This window comes from Silene latifolia, chromosome Y (genome assembly GCF_048544455.1).
Source record: "Silene latifolia isolate original U9 population chromosome Y, ASM4854445v1, whole genome shotgun sequence".
Lineage (NCBI taxonomy): Eukaryota > Viridiplantae > Streptophyta > Magnoliopsida > Caryophyllales > Caryophyllaceae > Silene > Silene latifolia.
In genome coordinates, this window is record NC_133538.1 from 434,946,201 (window position 1) to 434,960,011 (window position 13,811).

The following is a 13,811-nucleotide window of genomic DNA, read 5'->3' on the forward strand; positions in this document are numbered from 1 at the left end:
AAAGTTGATGTTACTTTTGTAAAACCTTACCTACTATAAAATTTTGAAAATGAAAGTTTGATTTGGTTCCCTACTTATCCTTTGAGTATAGACTATTTTATCATGATTTTAACTGCTAAACCCGAGAATTCTTTAAAGTTTATCCAATTTATGTTAACTTTGACCTATTTATGATTTCTTTGACAAAGTTGGATATCATATTTTTCAGGAACTTGACTCCTTTTTAAGTTTAAAAGTGAAATATTTATTTCTATTTTGGCTTTTGCAAAAGAAAATTTGAGTAGATTACCTTTCTCTTTTGAATTTAACGTCGATCGGATATTAGAACTCGTTATTGGAGACGTTTGATAACTTGTTATACGCTTGTCGGCGAATGATTTTTGTTTTAAATTTGTCTTTGACTTGGAAAGTTAGCGTTCTTGTGTGCACGACAAGAGCAATTTCGTTCCATGAATGAGACTTATACTTTTGAAAACTCTTCATTAATGTTTTTGAAAGTGTTTTGATTTTGATTTATACAAATGATTTGCCTTTCGACTTGGTTTTGTCGGAAAATTTTAGTTGAAACTTTTGAAAGGATTTTGATTCTTACGATAAGTAACCTTTAAAATGTTTTGGTTACCGATTCCAATTCCAGTTTTATTTTTATAACCTTTCATTTCTACTTTCAAGTTTCGAGGACGAAACTTTTTAAAAGATAGGGTGATTGTAACACCCGCGAATTCCCCATTTTGACATTTAAAATTTATTAAACCGTTTGAATTACTTTATTAAGTATTTTTGAATTATTCAATTTAATTAATTTTATGTCAAATACGATTTTTATGAACGTATTATATAAAAACTCATTTTTATAAAAATACGTATTATTAAATTATATTTTTGAGGCAAAATTTATATAAGAGTAAATTTATACATATTTTTGGTCGGATAATAATAGTGACGGTAATAATAATAATCTCTGTGTCAATTTCGGTCTAGCTATAGACCGTCACATTCTCATATGTAAGACTATCCTTAACCTCGACCAATCAAAATTCAACAACACTCATATACCTACTCACTCACACCCCACATTTGTATATTATTATTATTATTATTATTATTATTATTATTTATGATTACTATATTATTATTGTTGTTGATACCGTGTCCCCTGCATCCCCACCCTTCCTCCTTCTTTCCTCTCTTTTTCGTCTGACCTGCAAACAACAACAATAATTAGCTGCAACAAACAGGGACCGTACTCCATTTTCGTCTACCTTAAAACTGAGATCCCTCCCTCATTTCTCGTCCAAATTCGATAATTCTTGAACCATTCTCCTCCTTATTTCCTCCTTCATCTTTCAAGGTAAGAAAGACTCGTTTTTGTGATGGTTTCGATTTTCGCCGTCTTATAAAAGTTTCGGTTTTTGCCTCAATCCTTTCGTTTTCTTGCCCCTTGATGAAGGTTTTGAAGACCCGGTTGGAGACCCAAGCTTTGGGGACCGTTTATTCGAAGGAAAAGGAACGTTTAAGGTAACGGTGATAGGTTACTCGACAAAAACGTCGAAATTCCGTCTTATGCGTCATTTTATATGCTCTAGTTTATTAAAGTTTGGTTCTTTGTGCTTTTTCTCATTTGTATGTTACTTACCATCTCAAAATGATTTCGAACTGGGTCATTTAGATTCTGTTTTGATTTTATTTCCGGTTGCTCTTTCCATGTGTTTCGTATTGGGGTTGAATTTTGTTTAACTGAGCTAGCTCTACCATTTACCGTAAATTTCGGTGTATATTAGCTGCCGGGGGTGAACATGATTATTTTGTGGAAAGGTTGCTATTGGCTGAAATTGATGCTTAAAGTGAAAATCTCTTATGAATTGGAGGAGTATGTCATTTGGATACAAGTTCTGATACAATGACGTTGGAACAAAATTCCTGTTCAAAATGTTTCTCATTTTTGAATGGTAATGGGTCAAATCTTTTGGTGTATGCTTATGGGCTTGTAATTTGTTTCTACGTCAGTTAAAGGTCCGACTTTTGTTTGAAATTGGTTGCGTTCAGAAGCCTTTATGAGACGATCTGAATTTGTCTATTGTCGGACGGTATTTGGAGGTTATTGTGGTCTATTTTGGGTATGGTTGTCGTGTGTAAGCTATTGAGTTTTCGTCTCAAATAATTACATGAGCATGTCTTGTTAATGAAATGTGAGTCCATCTTATAACACGGTTGTTGAAGGAAATTGCTAAACTCGTATTTTACATGGTTGTCCATTCGTATAAAGTGGGTTAGCCTCATGTGTGTATTGTGTTATTTTCTTCTTACTCCCTTTGTTTTCCCTTATGGTAATGGTGTTTGTAATTTGAGCATGGTGTCATGTTTTATAAGTGGGTTGGTTTACATGTTTTATTGTTGGGCCATAGTTGTTTGTCTTATAATTGGATTAATTTATACTCCTTTGTTATTGGGCCAACCTCATAGGATGGTGTAGGATTACGAGTGACCCAATTGTTATTAGTTACATTTTATCACGTGAATTTTCATATAGCGTAAATTATTCATTATCATTCATTACGTCTTATTTAATCGGCATGTTAAATTATAAAATGAGATATTTATCTGCATAAGACAAGTATGAGATATTTATTGTTAAATAATTATTTGTGAAGGGTCATATCCTTGATAATGTCTTGTATTGTTCGGTGGTGTGAGTCGTGGTCCTATCGAACACTAGGGGTGAGCCATAGGCCCTCTAGTTGCGATATGATCGTCGGGACCGATGTTCCCATTCGTACTTATGGTGAGATGCAATCCATAAGTATGAGTGCGACATTAATAATCCCGTCCCATGTACTTGTTTGTTGTATTTGTTTATTTTATTTTAACCGACATGTATAATTCTGAAATGAAATGTTTATTTATATGTTACAAGCATGAAAAGGTTATTATAAATAATTACTTGTAAAAGTCGTATTCTTGTAGAAATGCCATATTACCATCGTTTATGCTTGACATACATTTTTGCCCCCGCTTGTCTTTGTTACGGCAAGCACGGGTTTGACCTACTCGTCTTTGTTCGCGAGTACGGTTTTGGCCTACTTGTCTTTGTTCGCAAGTACGGCTTTTGGCCACTTGTCTTTGTTCGCAAGTGAGTCTTATCTTAGTCTTTCCGCCACTTTCGTGCTGTTCTGGCGATTGGGGTACTCGGTCTCATTAGTAGTCGAGTCTTGAGTGCGTGCTGTGCTGGCGCACGTCGAATCGGGATGTACACCCGAGAATCTGCAGATTTAGACTAGGACCGTATTATTATCGTAGTCCTACCCGGGGAAATTTAGTCTAAGAGTGATAAATGTCTTGCATTATTTGGATGGTTACTTTGGTCATATCTCTTTGAAATACGTGCTCGTGGCTAAGTGGTCGTGCCTGTTTCCTTGTCTTTCTCCTCCATTTCTTTATTGTTGCTTATGCCTTACCTGTTTATTCCATTATTTCTTTATTCCTTGTTGGTTTAAACACGTGTAATCTCATGTTTAGTTATGATTCGATTCACTCATAGCTTATCTAATATGATTGTTTGTTTATGATCTTTGTTATGTTTGTTTCGACATTTTGTGGCTGGGAGAACCTTGAGTTACTCCCCACTGACTGTGGCTTTCATGTTTACATGAATGACAGGTTTGTGAAGATGCATTTGTGGGGTTTAGACGTGTGAGCTAGCGAGCACCTTGGACTAGTAGTCGTTTTATTAGGATTGCTTAGACTCACCTTTTATTGTATTGTCATTCGAGGGATATATTTTCCCTCATCCTTGACTATCACGTTTGTATAAACTTAACTTTATTTCCGCATTCTTTATTTGGGTTTTAGATTTTAATGAACCCGCGCTTTAAACATTAAAAGTTTCAAAATTTTCCTATTTTCCGCTAAAATTTATAAGTAATATTTTCCGCGTTATAGCGGGGGTTCACACTATCGGGTTTTGCAAGTTTGTTAAACACATTGGTGACCATTGCCTCTAAACTAAGTAATTCATGGGGCTCTCCATTGCTACTTGGGATTGCCTCTAACAGTGGAAGTTGTAAAGATATCCTTACATGCAAACCTTTCCTGCTTCCATGAAACGTATTTGCTAATGAACCGCTCCTTGTCTGTTTCTTCTTGGTAAAAGGCTCGTGGGAAGGTAGACATGATAGTCAGTAAGAATGTGTTAATTAAACCGTAATGTGAGAAATTATGTTTAAAGATAGGAAGATGATGAATGGCAGGGAGGCTTAATATACTAGATGACTTGTTTTCTTACCCGTGCATTGCACGGATATTAAAATAATGTGTGATAAATTTCATAATAAAATAGAATATAGACATATAGTACATCGTTCATGTCTAAGATTTTATGTATGCCGCATGACCGACAAATAATTCTCATTAACATAATATTGACCTAAGAATAAAAGAGTGTTTGATTAATAAAATATTTTTTTAGGAAAATAAAACCAATATTAAGTTTATATATATGATACTTGGACTGATAGTTTTTAGAATATTTGTTCATTAATACCTGTTTGTTTTTCAATTGGTTAAGGAAAACAATAATATCTACTCTGCATAATCAATTCAATGATGCAACAAATCTCCTTCTTTCGAATAACAACCATAATTTAATCATTACTGGATCAAATTATAATTATGTAAAAACATTTAGAGATACTTAGAATGTTATATCTCGCGGTCAAACTATAAAAGTACGTTTGAATGTGTACCAAATTCCGATGCAATACTACATGGCTAGGACTGCTTATGCCTCTCTCTCTCTCTCTCTCTCTCTCTCTCTCTCTCTCTCTCTCTCTCTCTCTATAGCAATAGTCTTGGCCCCCATCTTCTCATTTGTAACAAAATCTTTCACGCAGACCTCTATTTTTCTTCCCTATTCAAACACATTATCTAAAACAATCTCATCCCTTGAAGATCGATTCTTGTCTCCGAAACTTATCTCAAATTTATCCAACCAAGTGAAAAACTAAACCTCTACTTCTAGAAAAATCCATCATCCAATGGAAACTAACCCTTGCACTTGACAATGTTGTTTATTTAGGAAAATGAAACCGATTTGAAGTTTATATATATGATACTTGGGACTGAGAGTTTTTAGATTTTGTTCATTAATACCGGTTTGTTTTTCAATTGGTCAAGGAAAACAATAATATCTACTTTGCATAATCAACTCAATGATGCAACAAATCTCCTTCTTTAGAATAACAACCATAATTTAATCATTGTCGGGTCAACTGGTAGTTACGTAGAAACATTTCCAGGTAGTTAAATGTTATATCCCCCGGTCAAATTATAGACGTATCTTTGAATGTGAACCAAATTTCAACGCAATACTACATGGTTGGGGCTGCTTATGACACCCCCTATAACAATAGTCTTGCCTCCATCTTCTCATTTGAAACAAAATCCTTCATGCAGACCCCTGTTTTTCTTCCCTATTCACACACATGATCTAAAACAATCTCATCCCTTGAAAGATCAATCTTTGTCTTCGAAACTTCTCTCAAATTTATCCAACCAAGTGAAAAACTAAGCCCTTACTTCTAAAAAAATCCACAATCCAATGGAAATTAACCCTTTCTCTCGACAATGTTGTTGAAATTAAGATTTTACTTTAATTTGGATTGATGGGGTCAAGATTAATTTTATCAATATGATCTTTTGAGGTTTCTTGTTATTATTCATGTTACCTATATGTTTTAATGCAATCGATATTTTGCTGATAAATAACCTTATTTATTATCACTATCCTCGTTAAACTCATCACCCTCCACAAATGCACCCTCCCTTCACCCCACTAATTTACCCGTAAAATAAAACATTAGCCACTGTGATTAGTTCTTGCTACTTGAAACAACCTCCAATCTACTACCACTATCAATAGCTTTCTGCCACGTTTTTCATCTAAGAAGTCATAAATCACATTCACCTCCATAAAACACCAATCTTTATTCCAGATGATATGGACCCTCATCTCCCTTATCGAAGATAATTTATTTCTCTTTCAACAAAGAAAAGTTTAAGAAGCAATCTTCTTCTTATCTCTCTCCAATTCCCTTACTAGTCTTTTTCTCATCCCCTCCCTTACCTCCATTCCAGATAATCAAACAAAGTGTTTGGGTACTATGTTTGTAAACTGCATAAGTTGAATATTATATATATACACGAACTTTGCTATTTATTTCATTTTGCATAAATAAATCTTAATACCTCCATCTCATTTTTATTGTCCTTTTTTCTTCAAATTTTATTATCTCATAATTATTATCCCCTTTCTAGATCTAGTAAGGAAAACTTTAGTCAACCAACTCGTCGCAATCAACCTCATTCCCACTCGAAATAACCTTTAACCCATTACTTAATCCCTTCAGTTCACACAGAAAACGGTCAAAAATGCAAAGCTTTCGTCTCTCTCTTGAAAAGTCCATCTAAGTAACAGAAAACTAACCGCTACTTTATGAACTTCATCATTTTTACATCCCGTAAAGATTAAGTTGAACATGACAAAAAAAATGCAGAAACTTAGGTTTTATTTGATAACGACAGATTGAAATTGGTTTTTAGCATTTTGAGGGTTTTTACACTATTTTAATAACAAATGTGCTATTTTGAGTGTTGATCATCGACATATTGAAATAGTAGATTGTGGTTTAATTTTCTGTTTTACATTATAACCTTTAGTTAGTATATTATAAGAAAATAAAAATTGAGTTTTTTTTATCTCTGAGAAAATTAAAGATCAAACTTTATCTTTATCATATTTATAATTAATATTCTTCACTTAAGATATATAAATTTAAGTAAGTTCAAATAAGTTAGCTAAAAGTTATAAATCACAAATTGTACGAAGCATATAATCATTTTTTTATTAATATGAAATAAATGTCATAAACTTCATGAGAATATTAATGTGGTAGAAAATTAGAGTTGGCAAGTACGTGGCTTCCTTTTAGGTTTAAATTTTTTCATTTATTTTTATATTTTTACCTAAAGGTGGTTAAAGTATCGTATTATGTATGACGAATATGTCTCACGTACCCTTTCCCAATTCGTATCTTTCCCTAAACTATAGTGATGATGTGCTCAATTCACACTCACACACACACACACACACACACACACACACACACACACACACACACACACACACACACACACACACACACACACACACACACACACACACACACACACACACACACACACACACACACACATACACACAGCAGCAACAGTAATTAGTTTGCTCCATATAATTGAATAGTACCATTTTTTATGCATGTAAATTTGTCATAAGAAAAGCTTGAGGGAGACGGTCTTCACTATGTTAGGGAAAGACTACTCTTACCCTTTTATGTGTTTTTAATGACTTTTTTTTAATGTTGATCGTTGCTTGAATTGAATCTTAACCTTATACATATTTCTATAATAAGTGTATCTAATTTACCTTCAAGCCTCATTCAAATCTATTTTATTACTCGTGGTACCATTTTTACTTTAAATTGTAAAATAATCACACAATAAAGTTTTTCAAAACATTTACTCATTTGTCATAATATGATATTTTGATTCGCAAATTAGCAGCAACTTTCTTTATCGTTTAATACTCCTTGAAAAATAAATATCAAACTTTGTACTTATCAATAATTTGTGAATATCTTATTTAAATTTTGATTAATATACTTTTATATAATGACAAATGAATGTAAATAATATAATAATAAATTATCAATAGAAGTTTAAGTGTATTGTGATGGAAATAACTTTAAAATTAGTAGGAGAAATACATATGACATTTGAAAAATAAACTTCGTATTATGTATAATTAAATATGACATTAGTAATAACAAAAGACGTAGGGGCATATTTCAGCGTTAATTTTACTCTTTATATGAGTAAATTCCATGTAATACGTATTATGCATGCACATTTGTCACAATCCAGTTCGGCCTAGGGCCTTTTAGCCTCATAATACCTCATTTTTTTAATCGGAAGTTGTTATAAAATTGGATATTATAAATATATCAAAGGTTTTTTTCCCCTTCTAATTTAAGAAAAAGTGAACAAATACTAATGAATAATTTATTAATATTAATAAATTATAGATAATTAATTTATTTCCCGTTCCAAATAATAAAATTGTAAAATAATTAATTAATTCTCATTTCTAATAGGAAAATCATATTCCTAATTATAATAGAAAATTTTTAAATAATTATTATCTCCTAATTCTAATAGTATATTTAGGGAAAAGAAAGTCGTAATAAATTGTTAATTTATTTCCTATTTCTAATAGGAAAATTGTAAAATAATTAATTAATTCTCATTTCTAATAGGAAAATTATATTCCTAATTATAATAGAAAAATTGTAAATAATTAATCATCTCCTAATTCTAATGCTAATAGTATAATTAGAAAAAAAAAAAGCCTCCTTTAGTTATATACTAGATCAATATGGCATGGTTGACTACTTGACTGCTAATACTATACTTTCAAAATATCAATTCAAATTCAAAATCTATGTTCATTAAATTAACAGTCCTAATACTATATTTTCAAAGTGTTAGAATAATGATTAGTAAAATCATCTTAGGAATACTAACTCGTACATATTGATTTTGCCACAATAGGTGTCTATCTATCTAATTGTTGACAAACTCTACCACTTCGTTCTAGTCATCTTTTTACTATTTTCGTGAAATTAAGTAATTCAACGGGTTGAAAATATCATATTATTAGGGAAATAAGGTTATGTAACTCGTAAATAAATAGACTTTATAGTATTATCACTTGAAAGTCGTTCATAAAACTTGTCTCTACAAAGTTAATATCAACTTTTAGAATGTAGTTAAGTTGTTGAGGCAGCGAATGCTCATGCCATAAATTCTTGAGAAGGAAAAACATAAGAGGCTCATACCATCTTAAATAGTTCATTGTGTAATTGTATCACAATGATTCTTTTATAAGACTGTTCTATAGTATATGACTTACCCAAAAAGAGAAATACCCGAAGTTATCTTCTTTTTTTTTCATGAAAAAAAAGTTATCTTTTAACATAGGTTGTCAATATATATTAAAAAAATTGAAACATAAACTAAACCCTCTAAATAACTTGCGACTAAGCCGACAAAAAATTCTTCTGCTTCGTAATACCTACAAATACATTAAAGCACATTGTAAATTTTAAAACATCAAATTATTAACATATAATGCCAGTATGTAAAATATAGTAATCCACGTCGTCTCGTGAGTAATATACTATGTGATTATGTAATCCAATGCATTTGTTTTAATTGTCTTAAATCACTGAAAAAAGAAGAAAAAAGAACACGTCATTAGAACTTTGTATCAAAATAAATAGTAGTAAAAACTAAAGCGTCCTTACATAGGTAGAACGTAGAAAGCAAATCATTACCCACAAAAAAAAAACAACTAAGCTAACCGAAGCAAGTAACAGTATACAAATACCAATATAATTGAAAGCTAATAGTCTACAGACTACAAATATACAATCGATGATATGGGAAATTCTTTTGCTAAATTATTCCTTCGGACATGTGTTATATATGCGCAACCCTCTAAAAACATACGGTAAAAAAATTCATATACTACAAACTTTGACGATCGCCAAAATCCGAAGATGTCGCCACATCACAAATGCTTACTGGGACTATAAACTTTGTAAAACATTAGCATTATTGTACCTGCGTCGCGTAAACAATAGCATTGTTCCTCCGTTGGGTTTTCTTACTCTCTCCCATTCATGTGCTTTAGTAATCTCCACTTCCTACCATAAAAATTACAAAATCACATCATCAGAACTCAATTGTATACAATAAACAAATGTAACCACTACTACAAATACAAGCTATAAGAACGGTCAAAAACCGTTGTTATATAAAAAAGCGGACGTTGTTAAAGCGTCCGTTGTAAAAGGTTTTAACAACGGTTGGTTTTCTTAAGGAAACCGTTGTTAAAAATATTAACAACGGTTTTAAGTATAAAAACCCGTTGTGGAAAGTGTGACTCAATTTTGGGGGGAAAGTTATAACAACGGGTTGTAATATACAAAACCGTTGTTATAACTAAAGACAACGGGTTTTTATACATAACCGTTGTTGTTTGTTCTTAAAAAATAAAAAAAATTAAATTAAATATTACTAGATGTATGCATAATTACGGCCCGTTATAATTCCGATGCATGCATTTTTACTGACATCACTGTGCATATGAACGGACAATATGGAATGAGAAGGGTTAGTAATAAGATTTGAAGCAGCATTGAGAGATATGATGATGATTATGCATGGCACAACTTCCTAACATATATATTAATTAGAAAACAACTCAACCCACACATTGCTTAGTATAAATACATTGTTTTATCTCAACTAACATTTCTATTATCTCAATATATACATCTCCAAACCCTAACTGCTAAAACAAACTCCAAATAAATAACCCTACTTAATCTTTCAAAACAAACTCCAAACTCCAACAAAATGAATGATTTCATCCTTAAGACTCTTACTATGATCGAGAACAACAACAGTTTCATCCGCCGGTTGCTCCATATTGAGGAAAGTTTCAAGAGCTACCTTGCGGATGCTCGATCCGTACTGAAGGACGCCAAAGAAGATGGCTTGACGGAGCAGCAGCAGTTGCAGCTATATGACGATATAGCAACTGCTGAACGGAACATCCAAATAGCCAAGGAGGAGAGGAACGATATGATAGAGGAAAATAAGATCCTCTATGAAAATATAAGAATTGCATTTTCATTAATGTAATTTTTTTTTTTTAATTTATGTATTTATAAATAAATATATATATATATATATATATATATATATATATATATATATATATATATATATATATTAATTATGTTTATCTTGCTTCTTCATTGTTTTACTAACTAATTATGCGAACAATACTTAAACAAATAACATAATGGTCGATAAAAACACATACATGCAAAAGAAATAATTAGAAAAAGAAAATAATTACGATGAAACTAACAGTGACGGCGAGATTTACCTGATAAATACAGAACGTAAGAGACGATGAAATCAACAGTGACGGCGAGAAGATAAAGCGACGATGAGAAAGAGAGAAAGAGACGATGAGAAAGTGTGTGTTTTGTGTTTGTGTTTGTCTGCTGTGTTTGTGTTTGTGTTTGTGTATTAATAAGGGTTGTGTTTTGTGGTTGCAGCAGACTTGTGTTTGTGTGGTTTATAGTATGGGAAGGTATTGACAACGGTTATTAAACAACAACCGTTGTCAAATATGTTTTAACAACGGTTGTAAAAAACACCCGTTGTCAAATATGTTTTAACAACGGGTTACAAAAGTAACCGTTGTGATTACTTTTCACTAACTTTGCGCCAATTTTGCGCCAAATTATTAACAACGGTTGTGCATGTGTGACCCGTTGTTAAAACTAATAACAACGGTTTTTATAACCATACCCGTTGTAATTAAGTTTAGTAAAATTCGCGTCATACATTCTACAACGTCTATTGTGATTTTCGTGAATAATCGTTGTTAAAGGGGCGTTGTAGTTGCCTGGATTTGTAGTAGTGAACACGTACATTGAATTGCAGAAGAGATTATGAAAACATTCGAAAGAGAAAATAAAGGAAGCATAATTTGTAGAGACATCAAGTACAAATACAATACATACAAAAATACAATAAAGATGGCAGGGCAAATAATATATATACACAATGCAATTATAGTATACGACCTATACATAAGAAAGAAGGTAAGAAGTAGTCATTGAGTAAAAGACTCCTTCCAGTTATATCTATAATTATATAATTATTATCTATAAAAAATAAAAAATTTAATAAGATATTTAGGTGTTCCCGAAAGGTTGGAGACTCTATAATCGCTCGAAAAAAGCTTCCTTTAATAATATAGATAGATACTAGATTTAATGCCCATGCGATACACGGGCCACTTGTAATATTTTGTCTTATAAACCACAGTTGAACGTCAAGTTATAAATAAATCAGTTTTATTAGCTTAGAATGAAACAGTTTAATATTTACGGAGAAACAGTTTTATTAGCTTAGAATGAAACAGTTTAGTATCACGGAGTAATTATTGACTTTGAATTTCGTTATAATTACAAGTTGTCAATTTTTTGGATTTTTATTCTAATTTTCTAGCAGTAGGTATTATGTGAGACGGTTCTTTTATGTAAAAATCCATAAAAAGATAATCTATTTATTAACAATAAATATTCTACCTTTTTACAAAAGTGGACTGTCTTATGACGTAAGACTGTCTTATACTCAAAATCTAATGCCTATTCAGCCTCGCAAACAATTTTATTAGTTTTTTTTACTTGGTTATTTTGCATTTATATACAACATACGAAATGGATTTGGGGTTCTTTAAAAAAGAACTCAACATTTTATGTAGTACAGAGGTGAATTACTATTTAATTTTCTCAGTCTTTTGGGTCATCATCCAATTACAATATGAAATTTGTTTACTTACGGTACCCATATAATTGACTTGTAATTGAGAGGCATTAACAAAAATGGTAGTGGCGTTAACATTACCCTTAATTTTTAAGAAGATTTTAATTTGTTATGTTGTAGACTTGTAGTTGTGGCAAGTAGTATGTGTACGCCAATATATTGCTCAATTCACTTTCTCTTTGCTTTTTATGTGCATGATGAATTGTTATAACAGTTAGTCTTGTTGAAGACGGGTCGGAGCAAGTGACGGATAATGTCACTAACAAAATGAATAGGGGGGACAAGGTGGGGGCACCCCCATGTGCTTCCCTCTCTCCTCTATTTGGGTCATTTGTGAGAGGAAATGGTATCCGTCACTTCAAAGTGACGGATATGTGCCGTCTTCAATGAGATTTTGTGTTGTTATAGATATTAATTCTTCCGTTGGCTAAAGTGTAGGCAACGTCATACACGGGCAGTGGGGATCTTATGTCCCATTTGGTGTCCCAATTGGTGTGCCACTCCAATAACCTTCTAACACATCAACAAATTAATATAATTATTGCAATATTTTATTTTGCAACAAGTGATGTGTCAAAAGGTTAGTGGAGTGGCACACACAATGGGACACAAGAGTGGGACAGATGATCTTTACTGAATATCGGGATATACTATAAATAACCTTAATCACTGGAAGTATGAAATGTTGACCCGATCAATTCTTGGCCCCCGTTAAAAAAATTCAAGATCCGCCACTGGATAAAACTTCTGTACTTCTGTAGAAAAGAACATTAAATTGAAGTTTTTGCGCGAAAGTGGTGATTAGGCCTCATAACTTTGAGCAATTGTGAGATTAAGCCCCATAAGTTACAAATGTAGCAATAAGGCCCCATAACTTTGACAAAAAGTGAAATTCTAACCCTGTTTAGCTACAATTAAGTTGAGGTTCCTTGTTAATGACTTGTGAATTTGTCTAACACTCTTGTGTAAAATAGTGTCTTTGTATGCAGTTAGCAATTTATTATGGAATTCTGAAAGGATTACTTTTACAATATAAAAATTGTATTATTTAACGGAGAGTCGCCATAGAAAATAATGCTAATTTTAGATAAAAATCCTCCTAAACTCTCAATCCTTCAGATTATTCCTGCACAAAAAAGTCAACAGTAAAGTTTTTCTTTAAGATGTTGAAATCGATCACAAAATGAAAAAAAACATTAGCAAAGATTACAACAAAATAGATTACTTCAATACTATAAAATTGCAAGGGCAAGAAGGGAAAACAACAATAAATCTCATGTTTG